Here is a 27912-nt window from a genome sequence, read left to right on the forward strand (position 1 = left end):
TTAAAGCAATTAATAAACTTGAGTTTGACATCTAAGAAGAAGAAAAGAAAACTAAGAAAGAAAACTCATACAGATAGATATATAACCAACGACTCAAACCATCCACCATTTCAGAAGAGGGCTGTTTTTCATTCTCTAATTCATAGATTGCTCAATACACCTTTAAATGAAGAAAGATTTGACAAGGAAAGAAATATACAAACAATGTAGTAACTTTTAATGGATACACTACAAAATTAATTGACAACATGTTAAGAAAAGCTAAATTAAAAAGACAGAAAAATCAGAGAACTACCCACATTTCAGGAAAGACAAAAATAAGAATTGGATTAGTAAAACGTACTACTCAAAATTCGCAAGTAACATTAAGAGCATTTTCAAAAATAAAACATCACAAAATTTAACTTTCAGACCTATTAACCTAATGAAATCAAAATGAGGCAACCCTTAAGAAAAACTATCAAAACTTGACATGTCTGGAATTTATGAAATTATTCGTAATGATTGTAACATGAAATATATCGGCCAAACAAAAAGAAAAATCCAAACAAGATTCAAAGAACACCAAGCTCATGCAAAATACAGAAGACCTGAAAAGTTGGCCCTTGCTAGCCACAGTATTAATACAGGGCATATTTTCAATTTGGGAAACGTTACACTTTGAAAACAAATTATAAAACCTCAACATCTTAATGCGTGGGAATCTTATTTAATAGAAAAAAACAGATCAAAATATTATTTGTTAAATGATGAAGACGACCCAATTATAAACTCTGAATTACTGACAATAATCACATCAAGAACAACACTGTAATATATCCAAAATTCTAAATATTATTTTTCCAATATTATTTTTTATATATTTTTCCAATGCCCTTTACAACATCTGTTTTAACTTTGTTTAAGATTAATTTATTATTAAGTAAATATTTACTTTTTGTACCAGTGTACTAGTGCCTGAAGATGGAAACTTAGTTTCCAAAAGCGCTAGTGAATGAAATAAAATTATTATATATTGGCCTTGTTGAATTTGTAAATTTAATTATGCATTTCATTAGGTATAGTAGATGTTACTTCCTTTACTATAACTATTGAAGACACAGGATGATTACATCTCATAGTTTTGTGCTTTGATCCAACCTTTATTACTTCCGCAGTGACAACTTCCTTCCTACAGAAACTCCCTTACTTCCGGTTCCTCTGAGGTGAAAGATATTGCTCTGTTAACTTCAGCTTTGAACATTGACTTCGTTATGGAACTACGTTAGTTTCCTTGTAAAAAACAAACTAGAATCAAAATATTTTCTAATTATGCTGATAAATCTGTTATGGAGGCTGTAATGTGTTGTATTGTGGACCCTTACGATATACATATAAAAACAAACTAGGACTCATTCTCAAGGAGACTAAATAATCTAAACACATATTTCACGTTGAATACACATTTTTATTTTTATCGATTAGGAGTTCTTTCGTTTAGGTTTTGGCAATCGTTTACCAGATAGGTTTTATAAAAGAAACACATAAATATATAAAATCAACCTATTAATGGTTATTATAATGTATTAGCAAAATATGATATTATGATTCGACAATTTATTAGATTCTATTTCTTTTTAAACGAACTTATGATTAATGTTCAGCTAAAATAAATCTCAAAATCAATTGGGGTTTATTTAAAGCTTGTCAAAAGTGAGCTGAAACCGCTTGACCGAAGCTGCAGATCAAAGAACAAACTTTTTCAATCAATTTTCCAGCCTACACAGATGTTAAAACGACTGCTGGGGTTGTTTTTACTCTAGTAACGAACATCGAGTAGGCCTAATCAGGATACTAGTTTATATAAAATGTATAAATATATATTTGCGTGTGTGTGTGTGTGTGTTTATTTGATACTTTTTAGTTTAGTTAGCTTTTTTCATTCATTCCTGTCTGATTTTAAATTTTAAAAACAAAAAATACTGACAATGGAAAAATGTTTTGTACATAACAAACACATATATATTTAAGTTTTATTTTCAAATCAACCTTCAAAGTAATGTTAGATTCCATTTTATATTTATGTAATATTATAAATTTGCAAAACACAGCTAGCACGTTTCATAACTTTTTTTTACATTGGTCAAATCTGATAACAAATTACGAGGATATATTTATCACACGCATTCAGTAATGCGTTCCTACGCTGTATGCAAAAGCTATTTTGTTTGGTAATTAAGAATAAAATGTTTTTTTTTACTATAATCCAAAACATTTTTTATAATCAAATTCAATTTCTATAATTTTTTTATCAGTCAAAGACGTTTACAATAGTTAAAGTAATATAAAATGGTTGACTAACTAAATTATTCTAACGTAAATCAATCTTCTTTTTGCAATAGTTAATCCATTCGGTAGTTTTGCAAATCACATCGTTATTGAAAACACTTATTTTTATATTCATGATTGCCTTTTTTGGTGTAGAACTAAACATGCGATTTCTTTCAGCTTGTTTTATCGATCTCATTTGTAACCTAAAGTTTCTAAATTCCTTTAACTCTCTTTCGTAGATCCAAATCAAGATATTCTAATTTTGTTTTAAAAGAACTTTATCTGATGGTCACTATCCAGTAAAATACTAGTGTTTGATTTTTTAAGGATGTTTATTTTTGTATACATTTCATTTCGTTACTGTATATAAAATTATTTAATTATAGCGGTGGATTACACAGTTGTTATACTATTTAAATTAACTGGTGACATAACTTTCCTAAATACTGAATATGCATATCAGTAAAAATATATACCGAATACAATTTAAATAGTCATATTTTACTCTTAACAACTTATATCACCTTGCATTTTAGTTATTGAAGCTTTCAGTACTGTTTGCAATCCAAGTCCATAACTACGGTGAAAGAATATATAATTTTTAGCGTGCATAGCACATTAGCAAGCTTACAAAGAATTTTGTCGTTGAATTGTATTTAATGAGTATAATGAGTATATAATTGCATATCGTACGCACAACTGTTTTAAATAATAACGCTACACCACAAGACTCGTGCTAAGGTAAGATACACATAGTGATCACACATGTTACTTTGAAACCACTAATGTGTAGGTAGTTACAGTGAAACGGGTCTAAGATAATGCAAAAATACCAATAAATTTGAGTGACATAAAAGTTAACAGGCTTTGTGTAATAGTTTTATTAAATTATGATTAATCTTTGTTGAAATAAACTTTTTGCTCTCACATAATGAATGTTTTTCCGTTGAAAAATCATAATCCACTAGAGGACCCATGCTACTCTGCAGCGTTAAAATAAATATAATATCCGAGAAATAATCAAATTTATGATTTTTGATTGAGTAATGCAGTATCTTGCTTAACTGAATCAAAAGATTAATAGCTCAAATTGACGCCTATAATTTACTGATTATTTTGAGTCTAAAACGTATAGAAAAACACGAACAATACTGGAGCTGTTGATTTTCAATCATATTAAAACCTTATGAAAAATAATTTTTATATTGGTTGTTCGCAATGCGTTTACTTGAAACTCGTCCGATTTGGATAAAAGCTAGTATTTCACTTAAGGTTCTTAGACCAAAATATATAGGATTATAAAATTATAACTGGTGAAGGTACATTTTAAATTAAAGTAAAAATTATAAAATAAATCAAATTATGTGTTTTGGTCGAGTAATGAAGTAGGTAAATATTTGCCGATGCTTTATGTGAAAACTTGGCGCGCATGCCTTAAATTTGAGACCACAATAATGAAAATTGTTCTGGTAGAAGAGCCAAACGAACTCGGAAAAGGAAAACCAAATTTAACTCCCATAAGAAATAAATGGGGAGCGAATTTCGTTTACGTATATGCCGAGTGGGATTATAGACAAATATATGCAGATGCTTGATGGAAAATCTGTGCGTGCATACCTTCAATTTCAGACCTCAATCATGAAATTGATCTCAATCATGGTCGGGTAGAAGAGCCAAACAAACTCAGAAAAGAAAAACTAATTTCTTTTTAATACGTACGATTTTCTAGTAATAAATACTTGGATACATTGTTACTAAATATAATTCCGTGGTATCCGCCGTACATGCAACCTGTATCGGTTTGCCCCGCGTTTAAATGTGGCCAGCCTAGTGAAAATTAATGATTTAGCATCGTTAATAAATGTGTTTTGTGCATAACTGTGAACTTGTGTGTCACTGTATTGTGTGTTGTATTGACGAACACTTCCATCGGATTCATGGATTAGCCAATTTTATGTGGATTTGAAAATGGGTCTTTGACCCGAAACTAGTTATCCAGACACTGTTTTTAAAGACTGAAGACGGACAAAACGTAATCAAGTCAAATCAAATCAAAATATCTTTATTCATAAAAGACAAGTACATCTAAATAGTGTTAACTGTCAACTTAGCTATTTAAATTTACATAATGCTTAAGTAATTATCACTAAACCTGGTACTCTTCTATTGAATATATTACTTTACAAATGAAGTAAGATTTTAGTTTAAATTTAAATTTGAAAATGTTTATTTGTAATTTCAGCCCCAACAAACGGTTCGTTGTAAGTGACGTATATTCTTTAGGTAATAATTTAAACAAATAATATTAATAGACATGTATCACTGTACAAATTCTTTATTAAATATAAAAGATTAGTGGAAAATAAAGTTGTGTTTTCAAAATATATTCGAGTCCTACATTATAATCGGATATAAATATTGGAAAACGTTTACAGTCCTCTGAGTACACACAGGTGCAAGAGATGAGGCTGAGGCTCCGCATACTACGGTCATAGCTCATCGAACACTCAAACAATTCACGGTGTCTTATTGAAGCATAAATTTACCTTGGTTAGTTACCAAAACTTAAGTTTGTGTATCAAATCAAATTAAAATCATGTTTATTTCATTAAAGTATTATACAGTGTTACAATATCTTGTCAGTAAAATTTAACAGTTATGTTATAACAAGGATATACCATAGATCAAGTAAGTATCGTATTGCGTTTGAACAATATTTTGTTTTTAAATAACAATGGTGTATTGAAGGAACCCTTGTATGAATTCCGGGTTATACTAAAGCAAGTTGTGTAAAACTCAATTGTTGGGGTTGTGAACGATGTGTGGAAAGTAAAGGCTTTCCCATCAACATAGAACCAACATAACTAGATTTGATTGGAAAAGTTGCTCTTTGATCAGTTTTTAGTATAATATTGACATTTCACTTTCAGATTGCTAATATATTTCGAGCTGAACGTGAACGCATTTTAATTTAAAGCTTATTAAATAAGTTGAAATCACAATTTATTGATTAATTTAACCGTATCACAGTAAACGTATAGAGTGAGTATAAAGTGACAGAACTTTACCTTTAGAGTTTTTAAAATTGTGGGATAACTATAGTTCGGCCGCGTAGAAAGCGACCTACTCTAGCATTGGTTTAGCATTAGCGCGCAGGTCGCTTTCTAAGCGGCCGAACTATAGAATAAATCTTTCATTCACTATTGATCAAAATTGTACTGAAAGAGTTATTTGTGTAACTAGTGGTGAAAGTGGCACTTTGCTGCACACGAGAGCAATGTTTACGCACGAGCCGCAGGCGAGTGCGGAATGATCTCGAGTGCAGCAAAGGCCTTTTTCACTCGTGTTACACATTATATTTTTCCTACAGTCACTATAAAGCATATAAATAATTAGTATTTCAAACACTATACAACACGTTTTTAGGTTCAGCTGGCGACACAAATGGTGCCCTAGAGAAAGTAGTACCCGCGGTCCGTATCACTCCGCTATTTTTCCTCGGCAAGAAATGTGCTCCGCGTTTTGTGAATATAGTTCCGTATGTGTTTCTAATTTGAAGTGGTTTCCGCGCCTAAAAAAATGCTTTAAAGGTATTTTCTTGTATATTAAGATCGTAGGAATGTTTTAGAAACGTTTAAAAGAAAAGTCCAGAAAGTTCAGAAATACCGAAACTATAAACACGAAATGACAGGTTAAATCGTAGTTATAATAGTCAATCAGCTGCTCATAGTATTTTTATCTTTAAGTGTTGCCAACCTATTTCCAAGCGTACACGGATTACGTGCATAATAAAACCACGCTGTTTTGTGTTGTTTCGTTGGAATCCTGATGTGCGGCAAAGTATAAACCGTACGGCAAAGTATAAACCGTACGGCAAAGTATAAATATGCAGCAATTAGCAGCTTTCTGTACTATAAACAGTACAAGGAAGCCAACTTTGTCGGGTGACTGTAGGAAAAATACATTACCTGCTCTCAAAAAAACTTTCCACACTCACCTGTGACTCGTGCATACACATTTCTCTCGTGTGCAACAAAGTGCCACTTTACACACTAGTTACACAATAGTTATTTGTGTAAGTAATGCGCAAAGTAGCTCTTGGCTGCACACGAAATAAATGTGCAGCAAAGGCCATTTGCGCTAGCGTGACACATTGTATTTTTCCTACAGTCACTATAAATCATATAAATAATTAGTCTTTCAAACATTATACAACACTTCTTAAGGTTAGGTTAAACCCAAGCATTGAACGGAATGGGAAACACTGCACCAGCTCATTGTAGTCGTAGTGTTAAAGTGTTACTTATATTCAAGAGTACACATATAAACAGTAATAATCAATATAAACAGAATACACAAGTAATTTTGTAACTTTCTTACTTACGCACCAAGAAGAAAACAGTTCGTATGCTAGTGTCTTCCTTGATTTTTCAGGAAACATGTCTAATGAAACATGTTTTGCAGTTTCTGCTAAATATTTCTTCTGTGTACAGTTCTAATATTGGCAACTGCTAATCTATAATGATGGGATGTCTCCTCTAATATATGTAGGAAATAGTATAGCATAAGGCCATCAAGTGGACCTGGAACAACTGTATTACCAAAGGTCTTACTCAATTACCACGTCAAAATGGATTGTACTTTGTTGAAATTGTTTGTAATTTTACTTGATTATTAATGACAATTATTAACTTTCTATGGTAGGCCTAAAACGTTTGAACAATTATTGCTACATGTATTTTAAGCTTATGCTAAATAGTGTATGCTATGTTTTTTGGTTTTGTTGCATGTGAAGAGTCCATTTCCAGACATGATACACAAACAACACAACTCAGCTGATTTTATCACCAGACATATCTATGGGATGGTCTGTAACCACTGGTTGTGAGGCTTCCTGTTTAACTGAAAACCCATTGTATGATGTGCCTAGGTTGTGTTGCGTAAAATGATTCCAGTTCACATTATTTTGTGTTTAATATTTGACAACGTCATTATCTTTGATTTAAAAAAATATTATATTCATTGTTTTTTGCTATATCCGTTTCATTTGGTGGTATACTCACTACTAATTACTCATTATACTCATTACTCATTACTAACATAGCATTTGTGTAGTTGTTTTCACGTACCTTTAAATCCTAGAATATTGTATAAATATGGGATAGGCCTACTTACTTTCCGTGTCCGGAAATCAGATTTCGCTTTTCCAAAAATTAGCTACCGATATGGGGGTGCACAGAAGGAGCCTTCGCGAAGATTGTGACCATTACACGCTATGAACGACATCACAATGGGGCGCACCCCGGGCAACGCTGACATCTCAGCGGCAAATCCTTCTACAACCGGAAGAATTCGGGATATGAATCTAATATGGGATTAAAAAAAGAGTTTCATTACTCTTACATTTGAATCTAACAGGTTTTCACAAGAAACAATATTTTATGGTTGCCACACCGTTATTAATCATTGTATTTTTAAATCATTAATTGAATTCATAATAAATAGAGTTAAGAGACCTTGCTTTCCATTGAAAAATTTAACACAAACATCGGATGTTTTTTAGCTTTTTAAAACTAACAATTGGGGTCGAGACCTATAATTTGAGCCCTCTCCCGTCATTCTACGTCCTCCCAGTCGCCCACAATTTTGACGCAAAGAATCAGCTTACGTAATTAATATATAGATTATGGCCAAGCAGTATGAAAATAAATTCTTTGAAAGCATACAAGTTCTCATTCACGAGTAATACATTTTTGAAAATTCGAAATGGCTATCCTTAAAGGAAAGACATTTCTTACTTTCGAAAGGTAATTTTATGAGGTTTTATATACATAGGAGTGTAGTTTTTTAAATAGCGGTATTCTTGAGGAATTTTAACCCAAGACAAAAGGAAGCGCAAGGACAAGATAAAGAGCTGCAAGTGATTCATGTTGACAGGTGAATACACCTGCACTCCTTCCGTCTGTAGGTTGAGGCTTTAAGAGGATGTTCCCTAAAAATTATCGTTCTTAAGAAATTCTACAATGTTTTGAACCAAAATAAAAATACCCTCACCGCAGCAAACCTGCAGACTAAGTGAATTTCCAAATTTGCCTGATTAGATTTACTCTAAAATAACTCCTAAAACATATCACATGTATTCTATATTTAAATAGCATTCGTTTAACGAGTACTTAGGTTTGCTGCAACAGGGAGAGTTAACAAGTGCTTTGTTTGTGTGGGAAATGTTAATAGTTTAGTTTGAAATGAATTCATTTTCCAAAATAGATCAAAATAAATTCATAAACAAGCAAATTACAACAGTTTACTTATTCTCCATAAGCACATGGGCATCTTTTATTTAAATTTTTTTTCTCCGTAATCCTTAGGCGCATAATAAACAATCAAGAAACGAAATTATTTGTTTTTTTAAGCTTTACAAAATGGTTTGTCAACAAATTGCAAAATGTCATGTTTAGGGTCACAATTGGGGAAAACAATTGTTACCCCATGAAACCCCCATGAGCCTAGTCCGATCATTCTGGTTCGAACTCGTTCGAATAAATGTAGGTTTACACGTTTGTACCAAATTTAGATTAAATTAAGAGATAGGATGTGATATTTGTTGAACAAATCTAAGGACGTTCCACCGTCAATGATCTGGAGGCTGTTAGTTAATATCAGTAGCTCAATTTATAAAGTACCAACACATTCTATAAAGTGTTACTGAATTTTGTAGACCCCCTTATTTCTTTTGTATGATATGAGGTATTAAAACTCAATTAGTAATGTGTTTTAATAGGTATTTGTGTAGCTAGTGGGCGAAGTGGCACTTTGCTGCACACGAGAGAAATGTTTATGCACAAGCCGCAGGCGAGTCTGCAATGTTTCTCGAGTGCAGCATAGGCAGTTTGCAATCAGTTACTATAAATCTTATGATTTGTTTAGTCTTTCAAACACTGTAAACATGTTAGCGAATTTCCCTATAGGGAAGTAGCTATTACCGTAGGTCTCATGGTAAGACTTAGGCACGGGACCGATTTACTTTTTCATTTTAATGTCCCCAGAGGCCAAAAACACCATTCGTTCAAATGTTTATATATGTATATACATATATGTATAAATATATATATAGATTTATATATATATATATATATATGTGTCCGTGAACACGATAACTTGAGTAATTTTTATCCGATTTTGATGAAATTTGGTTTGAAAGTGTAAGGCGGGATAAACTTGAATGAGTACGCGATCCAGCATGATCGGACCATGGGAACAGGGTTTTATGGGGGGTTTTATGGGGTAAAAATTGGGTATTCTCACTTCTTACCCTCAAAACACAAAATTTCCCAATTTTTCTCTAAACCTTCTTAAAGAGCTTAAAAAAACAAACAATTCAGTATATCAAAGTGTTTTTGTACGGTTATTGGTTACGGAGAAAACTAAAAAAATGGTAAATTTAAAATTCCCATGTTATTCTTACGGAGAATATTGTAAAATGTTGTAGTTTGCTTGTTTATGGATATATTTTGATCAAACTTGGCAAATTTATTTTTTTATAGTAAGCTATCAGTATTTTACTAAAAACACACTACTTTATTAGTTTCCTTGTAGCAGCAAACCTAGGTACTCGTTAAACCTAATGTTATTTAAATAGATCAATTGAAAATCAATTCGGCCAAATGGAAATTCGCTTGGCCGGCAGGTTTGCTGCGGCGGGGGTATTTCTATGTTAGATTAAATTCAAACATTGATAGTCACAGATTGAACGAAATGGGAAACGCTGCACCAGGTCGTAGTCGTTAAGTGTGTCTTTAATTGTTGCCAAGTTATTTTCTAGCATACACAGATTACGTGCATAATAAAATCACGCTGTTTAGTGGTCTTTGGTTGGAATACTGGTGTGCGCCAAAGTGAAAACTGTGCGCCAAAGGCTTTTTGTACTATGATACGTGCAAGGAAGCCCACTTGGTCGAGTGACTGTAGGAAGACATAATTGTTCAACTACAAAATGAATATTCAATGTAAATTAACTGGCACATGCAAGGTAAAAGCCATGAATAAACGGGGAACAAGTAATACACTTATAAACAAAGTTATTGACTTTTTCTTCGTAAACTGTTAGATTGGTGATAAAGGACATTGTTGACTTAAACATTTGCTAGTTGAAAAATTTTAATAATCTGCTTTTATTTATTATTTTTCATAAAATTAGTTATATAGAAGTAGACCTAGAGAGTTCCATTCTTCTGGAAGCATGTTATCTGACATTTTTCCAATTTAATACCAAAATCGCAGCAAATTCTGAATTGGGTATCGTTTTTTTAGATTGACAGGAAAACAATTTGAAAGAGTTTGATTTTGCTGCTGACTCAAATGTTTCAATACAAAAGCTTGTCACGAGGGTTAAATTGTTCTTTTGTCAGGTACATGACAAATGGTTGTTTCAATCCTTGCCAATTGTACGTCATAGTTTTTTTCGGCGTTGCGTTTGAGACTTTTTGTACACCTGATTCAAAGCTATGTTTTAAGCTTGGTTATATAATTTTAATAAACCAATTAATTAGTAATACAAATCCATTATGTAAGAGAGGTCTATAGAAGCTAGATATCGTATGTTATTGTTAATGATATACATTATGTTCAATGTGGTCTAAAATATGTATTCCTGCTAACACATTACTTTTAACTAAGAACTATTTTCAACATTAAAATACACATTTTTATTAACATTTGAATATTAAACCTTAGGTAGAAAATAACCTATGTGTATAATATAAACATTTAAGCTTTTTAAATGTAAAATGTTCCCTGCAAATTGCTATGTTTGTTCAAAATGAGAACGAAAATGTAGTCAAAAGAACCATACATTTGCTTTTAAACAAGCCATCTATGCTTACCCATTACAAATTCAGTACAAGAGATAAAAATTATCGGATTAGTACCATTGACCAAATACGACTAAAAAGTATATTGATTAGCATTTTAATGGGCATTTGGGTAAATAGAACTGTGAAAATTTCGTATTTTTCAGAATTCTTAAAAAAAAAAGCACAATCCCAAGGAACCAGAAGAATGTATTTCATTATAAGTACCAGAGAGTACCTACCTTTTGTGTGTGAACTCAAATTTCATGTGCGATTCGAATCCAAAGTTTTGAGGATTAATTTCATGAACAAGACAAAGACGAGTATAAGAATAACTAGAAAAAGTGCTAGGATGTCACTTCCCCTATGATAAACGATCAAGACGAAAAGAAAACACTCATTATAAAAATACTGCCACACTAGCTAAAAGACATCTTCTCCTATCTAGAGCATTGAAACGTTAAATCCGCTAAATTAAATTATTAAATTAAACGGTCATAAACACTAGCACGTAGTGGGCAAATGATTATTTTCCTTTTACTCTAAATTAATTCGAGCTTGGGAAACAATTATTTTCTATTATGTCAGCTGTTATCGAAAATAGCTACTTACAGCACGGAGTGATGAGACGATTTTTATTGCGTGCCAGTGAAATTAACATAATATATATATATATATATATATATAAAACATTACAAGTCAGCTATTCAATATTTATCAAATGTTTTTATGTGTGCTTGGTCCTGTTTTAATTTGCATATTATCTTTGTTAAAGCTAAACTAATTCAAACCTTGATGAACCCGTAATACACATGCTAGTTTTATTGCGGATTTCATTTATCACACCCATGAATACAAAATTAGCGGGATAAAGGGACAGTTTTAACGTCATGGCTCCTTATGTCGATTAATGTCGACAGCTTGTTTCAATTGCTATTTACATGCCATCACGCATATTTCATGTAGTCGGCGCCTTAAGCCATTGTCAAGGTTTTGTAGTTCATTGACGTGTTTTGCACAGTACTTTATATGTATCAGAAGTTAATAATTTTATTGTGTTTTCAAGCTGAAGATACGAGGTTGAAAGGTATATTTGTAGCACTAAAATTAACATAGGTCTACATTATTCATTACCACGTATTATCCAAGGAATATTTTTTTAAAGCACGATGATCAATGACAGCTGGGCCAAGTTTTAAATGTTCACTTTTCTCAGGATCGAACTAACGGCCTTTTGATTATAGGTGAGCCCAGCTAGATTGAAACTTGTAAATGTTATTAATTTGTTTACAATTGAGTAGAACGAATGTATACTGTTTGACCGGAAGGATTATGGTTCGTCAAAAATGCTAATTTTTTTAATGTAGTAAAGGAGATAACAAAGATATGTCTTCTCAAATAATTTAACATGTATCAAATGTATTTATGTTACAACTACAACATTTATTTAATCTTCCTGTGAAGCCGTTCTTTATTTGTTTGCGATGAAGAATTGTTTGGCCTCTGAATGAAATGAAGCTCAAAATTACCTGTCTAGAGATGAAAGCCTGACATATAGAACTGACCCTCGCAGGGTGATGGATACAATTTATCTTTTCCCATTTCATTTTAAACATGAGGATAAATATTACGATTGCATTGTTTTTCCTAATCATTCGTATATTTCATACAGTTTTAATTATCATGAATGGTTATTTTATGAATTTACCCATTACATGATTTACTAATTAGCAAAATTTACATCTTCCTATTGGATTTTGAACTCTAGATAAATAAATGTGCTTGGATTTCACTATGCTAGCAATCAAAATATAAATAGAGTTTGCTATTAAATCATTAGAAATAATACTAAAATATATACTGCATAATGCCAATATATCTTTGCAACATAAATACTTTTTTGGAGATGATTTAGATGAACTTATATGACGTGTGAAAAACAACTAAGCAGTTATACGTAACTAATATTCTGAATATTACGTACTAATATTCTGAAATGCCATCATTACGACAGCAAAACAAGTTGTTGAGGGTTTGTATTTGGGTTTAAATATTATCTTTATATTTGCAATCAATCCACGAATACTATTTAAATGAAAATTCCTGACATATTAAAACGGTTTTAACTTTCTTGTCTCAGTACAGAAACATACTAAATTCCTCACATCTTTGGAACCATCAGTTTAATCCAACAAACAACAGTAAACAGGCAGTTGTATAACTTTATTATAATGATATGGGTGTGAGTATATTGAACAATTTATTTGTGTGAGGGACCACTCATTATTCTATAGACATTTAAGGAAGAAAAGAAAAAATAGCATTATGAACGCTGTAAACTAGATTTGATGTTTAGTAAATAACAATTAAGAGACCAGTTAAAATCATTGCCTACGCGTGACTTGCTAGATAGAGGGGCTTGTACCCTTTTTATGACTTGAAATTAATTTCTAGCGTAGGCTGGTAAGTCGAAATACTTGTGAAATTTTATATACAAGTATGTTAAAAGTAAGTGTGTATAAGTGTTGTTGCATAAGTTTCAGCAAAGTTAAAATACAATTGTTAAACAGGAAAAATAACGTGTAATCTTATTCTATAAAATTTTAAAAATTAATTTTATATATATTTTTTTAAAAACTTTTATTTGGTGACAGAATATTTTACAATATAATTAAGCAAAGTATTTTGACCTTAGCAGTGAACTACATTTTTTTTAATTATATTAAATTTAATTGGAATAGTGTACTTTGAAAGCATAACAAAATCAGGTGAAAGTAGAAAAAAAATGCTGATTCCCAATTCCCTATTCTATGTGAAATAATTTATGTCCGTTTCAATATAGTAATTTACTACTCTAGTGTTTCAATAATATTAAGTAAAAATCTATTTTAATAAACGTCTTCACCGGTTTTGCGAAATGAATATATATCTTTAGGTTTCTATTGTTATATGGTTCATGAATCAAACATGACTTACTCTTTTTTGTTTGAAGTTCATTGTTGGTGAGTGAATTTTGTTCAAAGGTTTATTGCGGACATTTTCCATCACGATTCTAAAAAACAATACACAACCTCTGTAGTACAATTTAACCTCTGTAGTGTATTCCAACTTAGGTTAGGCGTTTGTTTATTGTTAGTTGTAATGTGTTAATTAAGTGTTTTCACCTGAGGACGGGATCAGATTCCAGATCCCGAAACATTGTGTATTGTTTTTTACAATCGTGATGGAAAATGTCCGCAATAAACCTTTGAACAACATGACTTACTCTGTTTCGAAATTTGATGTGACATGTATTACTTCCGCAGTGACAACTTCCTACACTTTTAAACTTCCTTTAGCAGTTCCTTTGAGGTATTATTTATTACTATGTTAGCTTTATGTTTGACTATTACCTTATATTCTGTATGCAGTATATTAAGTCTTGTCATATTTTTTTTTGTTCTTATTTATTTATTTTTTACGGAATAACCATTTTACAAATATTATGTAAAGCAGATTTTTACTCTAAATTTTTTGATGAAAATACAATAGTAATAGCAAACTATAGCTTTGCACAATGATAACCAATGTAATAAAAAACCAAAGAGAAACCATTAACAACAACGAGAAAATATGTTTTAAAACAGGTATGTGTGCACATGCAAGAATGAATTTCAATATATTGCAATAAATTAATACATATTGTTAATATGCAAAATTACATTAAATACAGTAACAAAATAGAAATAACAATGCAGTAACCAAACAAATAGCAATACAGTAACAAAATGTAATAAAAACACAGTAACAATTGTAAATAACGATGCTGTAAGGAGATATAACTAACAATGCACTAACAAATGTAAACAACAATGACAATGAAGCTTTAGTTAACATATTATAACGATCATAGATAGGAACGCAGACACGGTATATACAGAAATGATGGTGACATTTTAATTTAAGAGATTTGAGTGTTTCCCTGGGAAGAAGGTTAGCCAGCCTCTATTGCACACTAATTGTGGCCCTTTAAAGGTACCACCTAATTCTGTACTGACACTAAACCAGAAAGGCTCTTCTAGAAATGAAGATGGGGACCCGTGGAAAAAGTCGACCTTGGAAGCCACCTCGCTACCACTCCTGCAACTCTGGAAGACTGAGCCTGAGCGTGTGCCGCGGGGTGTCACTACAATTACTTCACTAAGTAATGTAGTCTAGGCACAAGAATACAAGATTTTCCATTAAAAAATGAAATAATAACACCAATTTATTCAGGGTATTTTTTACCATACGTTATGTACATAAAGACTATATTCTAAGCAAGGAGTTTATTAAAATTATAGCAATAGCTTATTCATCGCAGTCAATTATATCTCATTAAGTACTTTTAAATTATATACACTTTTAAATTTAATAATTTTAAATAATTTAATAATGTTTAAATAAGTATTCAGAATAAGATCATAATTACGATTTCGTAAAAAAAAAAATATTAAACACGGAATGAAACGGAGTTTGTTTGAATCTTATAAAATTGCATGTCAAAACTGAGATTAAATCCCTTGACCGAAACTGTAGATCAAAGTAAAAATGTTTCTTATTTTCCTGTAAAAGGTTAACATTACTTTCTGCAGCATTTAATCCACGCGTTTCGAATACATAATAATAACTATAAATGATTTTAAGTATTGGTAATTTTAAGCAACCTTATTCTCCAGTTATTTACTTTTGACTACAACTACAAATAAATGCTTCTGATATAGACTGAGATTCTCTGTAAACATACACTGTGGAAATAATATTCACAAGCTTTGCTTCCATATTTTTCCACTCTGCATTTGCGTAAAATGGTTTAATAACTTGGGATAAGGTCTTGTGCAATCATATGCAGCTTTTCTCAATTGTATCTATTAAACTTCGCATACTTTTTTCTAGTTTATTGTCTATTGCAAACTATTTATGTAGTATAAGTTCCATGTTTAGTTTAATAGGCAGGTTTTTTACTCATTATTAACTTTTACGTCAATCCTCAGGTAAAAAATATTATTATACGTATTTTCCAAAACTTTTGTTTGATCTTATCTTTAATTTCAAGCAAGTCTTCGTAAAGTGATGGAGAGTGTTTGTAGGTTGTGGATTTTATCCTGAGTCCTCTGAGAACCACGTACTTTACGTTAACCAATTAATGTAATTGCACTGTTCCATGGTATATTTTCATCTTGGTAAACAGGGCTCAAAATGTGCCATAAAAGTACAAGATTAGGAAATATTAAGTAAAATGGATTACCGTTTTATCCAACTTAAACCCTTTTGTAAATTAATACAAAATCAAACAAAACTTATTACGGTGTATAAAAAAACTTAATTTGTTTTGCAGGTTTCGGTTCTACAACAATGAATTATTGTTTCTATAACACTCTGGTAAAATTGTAAAAAACTAAAACCAGTGAATCAGCGATAAATGTTATTGTTTACTTATTTCGTCTATTAAGATGTTTTAAGACTTGTTAGCCTTACTCAAAATTGAATCTAGGTCTAGTTTGTAAGAAGTGTGGCTTGAAGTTAATAAGATATTTTAGAATATTATGAAGTTTGGCCAAAGATATTTATGGAAACATTAAACAAAGCAAACATCAATGAGTAAACTAAACTCTTATATAAATATCCCAAAGAGGTTTTTAGTTATTAGGTATTTTGTAATATCTATATATTAATAGGCAAGCATGTTTCTTTAAAACCTTTTTTTCAGCTCGTGTGCATCACAGGGAAAATCTACGCATACTGGAAGGATATTTTCCTGTAGATGTGCAGAATGCCTTTATAAATTAAAATAGGCTCAAAAATGAGCACAGAAAATAAATTTAAAAATTTAAAAAAATTAACATTGATCTTATGGGTTGCCATGCTCTTGACGAAATAACGACTTAATATAGACAGTAAATAAAAACAAATGGAAGAAACTCCAATCACGTGTTTTATTAACAGTGTGGTGTGAATATGTTTGTACATTGCATATTTTTGGACGACCTCTAGTAATAAATTATAAATAGTTGCTTACAGCTCAACTGATCCTAAATGAGAAACTATTTTACTAATATTTTGATTAATATGTAGAATTGGGTCTTGCATTGCACGTTAAGCACCGTTGTAAAAGTCCTGTATATCTGATTCAGCTAATTAAAACAAATATGCAAACTGCTTAAACAACACGCAAAGCTGCGTGCTTACGAAGGTACTTGACACTTCCAGGGATTGACACATAAGTTTCCTTAGTGGTTAGCTTTATAGATTCAATGTTTTATAACGAATGTTTGAATGATGCGGCATGATGGAGCATAAAATTGGAAAACGTTTTCAATACATGTAAGTGTCTACAGGTGCGGTAGATGGGATTGAGACATCCGCATGCTAAGACCAGCGTTAGAAAAACATTTTAGAGAGTTCTGTATGTAAGATATGGTGCCAATCCTCGATTAAAGTTTATTTCAAAACTATTTATTGACAGTTTTAATTAAATCCCTTTAGTAATATTAGTAATTAATTTTATGAATGTAGTTCTTTCTTGATATACTAAATATTATTATGCATTTGAGAATACTTGATTTTGAAGTTAGTTTTCGTAATATTGCAACCATATTTTTAATTACAATACAACAATTTTTCGTTTTTCATATAACCGTTCATTAGTGTTTAATTGCATGATGAAGTTTTTGGTTTAACATAAACTTGCAACAATGATTCTGTAAATTATGTGGATTTCGCTTTGAGTGTCGTCCTTCTGCCTTAGCTGTGGTGATTTGTTGAGATGATTCATACGATTTCCCTACGATTTTTCTAGCGTCTTAAAGCATGGAACAGTAGACATCATCGATAGGAGTTATTATACATCGATGGTAGACATAGAAGACCTATGACGGAGAGGATTGATGTAATACTAGGTTGTACGTAAGGCCAAGAACCTAGCTCAGAAGGCTAACATATGGCCTATATATTTCTATATACTTTTGTAGTTGTAAAAAAATCGTGAATTTAATAAACAATCTTTAACCCTTTTAAATGCACTTTTGTTGATTTATGCATAGCTTGTGCCACCTCATTATCACTGGATAAATACCACTGGTAATTCGCACTAAGCAACTAATCATTGTTTTTGACTTCAAATTATTATTTTTTTAAATGTTATTCGGCTACGTTAACTTCAAACTAATGCTAGACACTGTACGGTAATGATCGTGCTGTTTGTATTCAGTTATTTAATTAGCGTTGCATGTGAAGAGTCCATTTCCAGACATGATGCACAAACAACACAACTCAGCTGGTCTTATCACCAGACATATCTAGGGGATGGTCTGTAACCACTGGGTAGAAAGCAATAGAACTTCCTGTTGTATAGTTAAGTCATCTTGAATTTTTAAATTCATATTCTAATAATTTGCCTTTTTATCCATACAATAAAACGTAAACGTTTAGGAAATATCATAATAAATATTTTTTGCTTCAGAAAATAATAAAAACTTACATTTTTTTATAATCTAGCTATTACATTTATTAATGGTATAGGACTACTCATTGAAAATTCTAACAGTATCATTCACCCTATTAAAGCCGGGTTTTCCTAGGCGCGGAGTCGGCGAGCGGAGAGAGGAACGCGGAGAGCGGACTCCACTTGTCTTAGGCAATTTAATGTTACTGTTTTCCTAGAAGCGGAGCGGAATGCCATGTTAATTTCAATTCCGCTCTCCGCGTTCCTCTCTCCGCTCGCCGATTCCGCTCCTAGGAAAACCCAGCTTAAAAAGTAATAGGCTACGACAGAATACTCAAAATGAAATTTCCTCTTTACATTTTAAACTACTGTAACAGATGTATTTTCATGTTTTATTCAATCAATTCTTATACAGTTGGATTCCCAGTACAATATGTTTTGTGCAACTAAGACATGTCTAATAATTATTGTAATGACACATTAGAGGTTTAAAGTGGTCCTTTTGCCTCAGATCATTTACACAAGACATTGTTACCACACCATTGCCGAAAGCGAGTCACGTCCCAAAAGAAGAGGCACTTCACTTTAAAGTTAACAGTCTGAGATTCCTTAATACAGTTTCAGTTTGGGGATTCCTTATACCTACTATTTAATTTATATACAAACTTCACAAGGATGTGTTTTATAATCGTACACATTAAATTTCAATTAATATTTCATCGTTTGGCAAATAAATATAAGTAATATTTACTAAATTATATACAATACATTTTGAATTAGTTGGTTTACATTATCTTTTATCAGTTCCAAAAGATAGGTAAAAAAGGTAATGTAAAACTAATTATTTTATATATAAAAGTTCCAGGGCTACAACAATGAATTTTAACAGATTTTGATTAGGTCCGAACAAATATGTACTTATTGTTGACACTTGTAATAGAATTAAAACATATTTTATAGAGTAAATATACAAATTTACATCATTATTATTATCATTCAGGGTTTGAAAAGTATGCACAATACACAAAATTGAATTTTATTTTGAACATCTTACTTACTGTATTACCGAAATGGTATAGAAACTATTTTATAACTGATATTTTATACAGTAACTATTATCTGCATGGTAGTAGAACAACTGTCTATTTTTTTAAAGTGTGAATGTATGGACTGAGACGGTTTAAGCACCTTACAAAATCCTTACAAAATATACTATAGATTTATAATATGATTTGTATATACAGATTGTTTAACCGGTTTAATAATTAATATTAACGTAATTTATGAAATATTTCCACTATGACTGAAGAAGAACTTAATGTTTTATGAATACATCTAATAATAATACATAAATAATTATCTTGTTATGTTATATTTTACTATGTTTTATGTACTTGTTTTTCCAGGAATTATGGCAATTAAGGAAATTGTATAAATAAAGCTATCGACAATAATTGTTCTACGTTTTTTTCATAGTCAAATTTAAATTGTTTAGTTGTTTGTAATTTTATTTTCTTAACTTTTGCATGTTTTAAATTCCGTATTTGGAGCTACCAAACCTCATGTATAGCTCATAAAATCTATGCATATATAGCAGCAGAGGTCCAGTTCTATAATTTGCTAGAGGACAAGAGTGCTTTATTACATACAGATACTTGGACAAACTTAACGATCTTGGTCAACGTCGTAGCTATTGTCGTATTGTCCCATTGACAGACATTTATTTTACCAGTAAAAACATTTTAAAGAGATTGTATAGAAAATGTCAAGTCTATTATTTAAGGAGTTTCATGTTTTCCATTTTATACTATATTATAAATTTATATAATTCGTGATTAAGTATTTTTTTTAGGAAATATAGTATACACATCCTAAACTTATAATTTAGTTTCTTCGTAATACTACGATAGGGCTGTTTTATAAAAAAAAAAAAAAACATTTTCACACTTTTAACAAACAATATCCCTATATTTTGGTAGGCCTATAAGCCTTCTTTAGGAAAAAACAAAACAAATAATGGGTTTACAATTCAGTATCAGATATAAAATTTGACCAATTAATAGTAGTTATTCTTACTACTGGCCGTCATCAGTACAGTTAGTCAGTGTGATTAATCGATCTAGAAAAAAAATTGAATTCAATATTCATACGCACTTCAAATTATAATAAGGAATATGCAAACAAATAACACAATTCTTATTTCTTGTACTTTCTTGTATAATACAAATTTCAAAGAAAAGCATTTTAAATTTGTTTAACTTAGTAATATAGTTGAAATTGATTGAGGAAGGGAATAGTACGTAACAAGAACCTAATTTTACTAGATGAATATTAGACTTCAACATCCCAACTGTGGACGAGCATGTAATACGGTTGTTTAAAAGTAGATAAATGAATCGGTTGATACATTTATCTCATTTGCATTCATGATTTTTTATTAATATAATGACCGACTTTCGTTTAACCCACTCTTTTAATCTATACAGTTTTGGTTTCTTACATCAATGTTCAAAAATATTTTGTACGTTTTCTAGGTACTTAATGTAGTCTTAACTACATATTAAGTAACGTAGATCAAATGTATACTAGTTATAAAACCTTTACCCTTTTGTTTATTAAGCCTCGTACCTACATACAGAAGGAGTGCAGGTGTATTCTCCTGTCATCATGAATCACTCGCAGCTCTTTATCTTGTCCTTGCGTTTCCTTTGCTATCTTACTTGTAAATCTTAGAATTTTCTTGTTAGTCCTACATTTTTCTGCATTTTTACAGGCTAAGAACTGTTTGTACATTTAATATACAACTGCTAATTTACCAAAATACAGCAAACCACATTGTTAAATCTCAAAACTAGCAATTTTGTTGATTATTAATCTCTAAGTCTTTAAACTATGGCAAAAGAGTAGACGGGGATTTTCTTATTCTGTGGTATTTAACCAACATAATCTTAAATTTGTTCAAAGACATCAAAATATTTGAATTGTTTATTAAGAAATATTGTTTACAGGCTTCTAACAAAGGAGTTTATTTGTAGTTCATGCTAACTTGGTATTATTTTTATAAGTTTTTGTATATTTAAAATGTGGCTTATTATTATTTAGAGAAGTATAAAACAAACGTTTTTGTATTAAGTGATAATACCGCAACCATCTAGGCGTAGCCTAAAATATAGTGTAAAAGTAATCCGGGTAGAGTCTAAATAACTTAAAATACCTTAAGACTTAAGGACCTTAATATTTTAAGACGGTATATACAAAAGTACATGGAATATAGAGGTAACTAACCTTGATGGAGCTAATGCTATGGTTTTAGCTACATGGAATGAAATTATTCTACTGGAACACAACCAGTGGTTACAGACCATCCCCTAGATATGTCTGGTGATAAGACCAGCTGAGTTGTGTTGTCTGTGCATCATGTCTAGAAATGGACTCTTCACATGCAACACTAATTGTCTGATTACGACTATGCACTACAGGAAAGTTATTGTGTGGAAATATTATATCCTAACCTCAAAATGGAAGCTAATAATTAATTGGAAATGAATATATATTTACAGATGTGTGAGCTTAAACTAGAGATAGAATGATATACAATTTTATATTAACGTAAGAGAGAAAATGTGCAAAACACAAGTAGCGGATGTTGTAGCGTGCGTGTAACGTTCACACGTTTGTTTACATTTGTCAAATCAGATAACAACTTTTAAGGAAATCACTATCATACACCTTCCAACTGTTTAGGCATACTTATTTAATTTGCTTGGTAATAAAAAATAAGAAACCATTTTACAACCCCTTTACAAGTGATACTTAAAAAATAAAAGCCAAACATTATGTTAACTACTATTATTCAAGCCAATTGACGTGTGCGTTTAAGCCACTACGACTATTACGTTTATATTAGTTTATTATCAGAAAAAAGGATATTTTAGTAAATTTGTTGATGAACTAAAATTAAATCACCACGGAAAAACCTTCTGTTAAAAATTTTAAACCGCGATTTTGTCCAAATCTCAATATTACCTTAAAACATCCTGAAATCGAATACGTTATTTGTATGGTAGGCTACTAAAGAGAAGTTTTTAGGTCGTTGTATGGACCTAATTATTGTACATTCAAATTTTGTTTTTGAACATATGTATCTTATGTCTTGATAACGTTGAAAATATTCTGTAAATATTTACAAAAAGTTTGAAATACAAAAGGATGTCTTAGTTAAAAACTAAGGTACTTACATCTTTAGTCCACTGTGTGTAAAATGAGTTTGTGTCGGAAAATCACACAATTGTCATGTTAATTTAAGATCTATGGATGAAACTCTACTACTAACTGAGCTAACTTACTTAAGGAATACACAACCTGATAAAAAGGCGGTTATAAGCTAAAAATCTCTTCCACTCTTTTGAACATTTTTTGTAAGTTTATTATTTTGATTTACAGATGTTATTTAATATATTTCTAAACGATGATTTTAGTAAACCCCTCATTTGAAATATATACAAACTTGTTTGTATTTGAGTAACTATAATAACACTCAGATGCCTAAAATGTATTAATTTTATCTTAATATTGAAACCTTTCACAGTTATCTAGACCGTTAGATGTAAAATTGAACGAAACTAAAATGGGAACTTTGAAAGAAAATTTTTATTTAATATTAGTACAATATTAATATGGACCCAAAAAAATTTGCAAAGGCGGTGAATTTGGTACAGATGTTAGGTGTACCTTCCTTTTGAACATACTAAAAGTCCCCTAAAATTGAAGCTGTGCTACGGAAAATAGAAAATGGCGGCATATTTCTGTACTTTTGGCTATAGTGAATTTTTTGTTAGAGATACAGGAAAAATCTAAGTATACAAAATCTAGTTCTTCTAATAATACAAATTTTTTTGTAAATATAATTTTTCTCTAAGCCAAACAGTTGTTGAGATATTTGCGAATAAGTATAGATTGTTTATTTATCAAAAATCGGTAAAACCCATCAAAATCAAAGGTTACTTTCAAGGTTTATGACAATTATTCATCCCACTCAATTAAACAGAGTGATATCATGGATGGAACATTTTCCCAAAGATTTTTTATCTTATGGATCAGCCAAAGTATTTTTTTGTTAGTTCTCCCGGTGGACTGTAGAGGTCGTGTTTTGTTTACAAATTGTTTCTAGTTATTTCAGTCATTGATCGTTAAATAAGAAAAAAACTATTTAATCGTAAACAATAACTCTTACCCTACTTCTATAACCAAACTGTAAAGTAGGCTACAAATCACAAGTTGAATTTATTTTCACATCGAAAGTCTAGTCCAAAATGTATACAGATATTACTAATGAAACGAGAAATATAAATGTACCGAAATAACTTATGTATGTACTGAAAATAGCATGGGTTATACGAGTTATTATTGTTCATAGAGTGACAAGCCAACTGTTATATATGTAAAGAATATTAAAACAAAATGGCTAAAGATTAATATTATTTCCATAACCCCGATACGGTCACTTCTACTTGTCAGAATTTCATCATTGGGCAGGTAATTTTGAGCTTCATTTCATTTCGTAATAAAACAATTCTTCGTCAAAGACAATATAGACTAGCTTATGGACATAATATGAATAGCTATATAAGCTTCATATTCTTTCTCATATAAACCCAATATTATATGATGAAGTTGAGGTAGTTTGATGAAGTAACATGACTGCTTCTCCAAACCTAAATTTTATACGTAAAAATAATTACTAATCTTGTTGATAACGAATGAAAATGGTTTTCGGCCAAACCAGTTGTACAGTTGTCTGAAATACAAATCTTCGTAAATGACACTGATACTAATGAGTTAACACATAACAATAATTTTTTATTCACTCTTAAAATCTATCTGTCTTTCTCTATCAATCAAATTATTTAAACTAACCAGGTTGTACACCAAAAGAAACTTTCACTGGAAGAGTTTAACTGAATAAGGTTAATGAACTAATAAAAAATAATTTTACAATGCTTCGTTAAGGCACGAACTTCATAAACTATGCGTGATGGCAAGTAAATAACAATTGAATCAAGCTGCTGACATTAATCGGCAATAAAGACGCCAGTTGACGACATTAGCTTCCCCCTTATCTTACTAATTCTTTATTACTAGACTAGATGAATCTAAAACGTACATTAGAAATTGTAGGCAGTGGACGCGTTTTTTTGTTTTATGTATTGTTTTTTAGTTCGGAAAGATATTAGATGTATAACAATCTTTAATAGTATTATTTTGATTGTTTTAGTTTTGGCAGAAGAGGGTTGATTCAAGGGGCTGCATTATGGTTTCTCTACTACAAAAAATCACTATAAACACAACCAAAATTAAAAGTACCATAAGACAATTTTTGACGTGAAAACAAACACTTAGTTGTTATTTCTGCTTTCATTATTTCATTTCTAATTAGCTGATATATATTTTTGCTTAGTTATTTATGAGGTTTAGTGTGATGGGAATTTATTGTGAATGCAACCAAACAAAATGTTTTCGAACGCTCAAAAAGTAGGTATTGTTCATAGAATAATTTTCAAGGTAAATCATTAATTTCAAGTCAATAAAGGTTTAAAATAAAACTTCCAGGTATGATCTTAGTACCCAATAGGTCAACTGTTTATTGCCTTATCAAACAAAAGGAACCCAGATTTGTGATAACTAAAAAAAGTTTGATCTGCAATACATAGTTTATTTAAACTTTCGAATACACCTTGTTGAGTGTTATCTATAATAAATATCCAATAATGCCAAACCCCAAAGAAAACTTTGTAACAATGCATATCAGCTGATCGGCAATGAAGTAAAGAAAGCCGGTTTTCCAGACACAAATATAATTAGCTACAGTAGCTTACTTATTATTTGGGTTGCGTAAAATAAAACACCTTGTATTTACAGTTATATCGAGATGTTTCTAATCTTTTCAGATATCCATTATTACCGGCAACGTGGCAAGTTTCTTCTACGGTGACTATAGTGTAGTTCCGGTAGAAGTAAAGATACTTACGGTAGCTAAATTGATGTTTGTAAACAGTAATATCCACGACTCCTTAAAAAAAATCACTCATGTAAAACTACCTTAGATTTTTCGTAATACAATAATCTCCTATTAAGAAAAACTAAAAGTAACACTTAATATTATAGCATTTTATTTACAAGATACATAAATTAAATAGCTAACGCAAAAGGATAATTAAATTATAGCCTACTTACTTTTACATAACAAGAAAAAGCGTTGATTTTCACAATATCAGAAAATCTTATATCTTTGATAAGAATATTTGTGGAATAAACTTACCACCTAACAAACAAAGTAGGACAAAGCATTAACTTAGCGCCTAACGAATAATAGCTTGCTGATAAACACAATAACGTCATGGCACGACGGATTAAAATCGAATCATTTTAAAATACCATGCCCACAAAATTGAGGAAAATATTAAACACATTGCCTACGGTTCTGGAATTAGGCTTAAGTGTACTTTATTAGAAGGACAGTTGCTTAAAAAATTAGGAATAAAATTTACTTAATCAATAAGCGTCTATGAACACCAACTTATCCATTCACCTGACCTCAAACACTTGATTTCCAAATTGCGTACTTATTCATTGATGGATCAAGCTATACAGGGTTTGAATAAGGAGCCTTGAATAAAAAGCCATAATTAATGTAATCAGTATTATTAATATCATATTCATAGCTATATTAGTTACTTTGATGAATGTTACCAGCCATTGTCTCGGTGTTGTATAGTAATAACAGAATTAAGATAAAGAGAACCAAATGCAAAATGTTTGAAGAATTTATTGTAAATCACTCGAAAATGGCATTTTGAGAACGTCTGAAGTGAATACAAATACAGCCACTGTCGAATCAGTTGTGTAAACACTCAAGGCAGCGTGATTACGGGAAGAAAAATCCAACATTTCTCTAACTCTCAAAGAAAAGGAGAAGTAGAACGAAGTAAACTGTTAATACAGCCTATACGTTATATATTATAAAAACTGCATAGCGCCACAAAGTATTTTAGTAATAAGTAATAGCTTTATAACACAATTTTAGGGTTACAAAAATATGTCAAGGTAAAGCCCTTCAGCTCTATATTTAATTTATGTTATTAAATTATCTATATTTAATCACAGACAGCTAAAATAACTATATTTAATCGAACAGCTTTTAATTAAATAAATTGAAACGGTATTAAACAGATTTTGGTTTAAATTTTAAAAAAAATCTGTTCTTTGCTAACCAAAGAGCATAATAATGTTTGGTCATAATAGTAAAATCGCCCTAAATATATATTAGCCGTTGATTTTCATCACCATTCTACATTATATTCAAATCGGTCTTTAATAATTGTCATAGTAATCTATAAAAATAAAGAACAATGGTTGCGAGTGAAAATGTAATTAATAGCTTATTTAAATTTATAAACAAACTCTTAATCAAGGACCTTAAAGCAAGTAAAACAGAGGTATTATACTTGAAGCTAAGATTATGGGTTTTGAGCTACAAACCAACCGACCAGTCTGATTAGTAATAGTTTTTCTGGATTTTTCAACCCCAAAACACTTTGCTATGACATCCCGTGAGGTTATTACATCTTAAAGTCAATTTTCTGGTTTAATCTCGGAAAATCTCATAACTTGAACGGCTGTTTGTTTATATCCAAGTTTAATATTACCTTCCAACCCTCAAGTATTCTTCATTGGATTCTATTTCCACAGAGACGCAATTATAGCTAATAACTAACTAACTAGTAAATAACTAACTAAATTCATCACAATAAAAGGCAATGCGCAATAATGGAACAATGTAATGCAAAAACAAATACAAAAATAATGTTTTAAATTAAAATTTTTATTTGATAATTGTAAAGTTGAATATTATGTTACCAAAAATGGCTCTGCTGTAGTCCAAAGAGACGAATTGAGTTTCTCTGAAAAAAAAAATAGGAATCGAAAACTGTAAAGTGTAATATTATGATACCAAAAATAGCTCTGATGTAGTCCAAAGAGCCAATTTGAGTTTCTTTGGAATAAAATATGAGTTGAAAACTGTATGCGTGTGAATTTACAAGTATTATTATCTACAATAACCTTGTAAGAAATAAATTCTTTACACTTAAGTTACAATTTTTTTAGCACCTGACGATACAATAACTTTAATTGTACTCTACGTTAAAATGACTTATCAGAGTAAACATGATTCTTCATATAAACTTTGGTCTATCATATGGTTGTAATTCGTGGGAGTTTCAGAATACAGAA

The sequence above is a fragment of the Macrosteles quadrilineatus genome, unplaced genomic scaffold, assembly GCF_028750875.1.
Source record: "Macrosteles quadrilineatus isolate MER2022 unplaced genomic scaffold, UCM_ALF_1.0 Scaffold_3__2_contigs__length_128488019, whole genome shotgun sequence".
Classification (NCBI taxonomy): Eukaryota; Metazoa; Arthropoda; class Insecta; order Hemiptera; family Cicadellidae; genus Macrosteles; species Macrosteles quadrilineatus.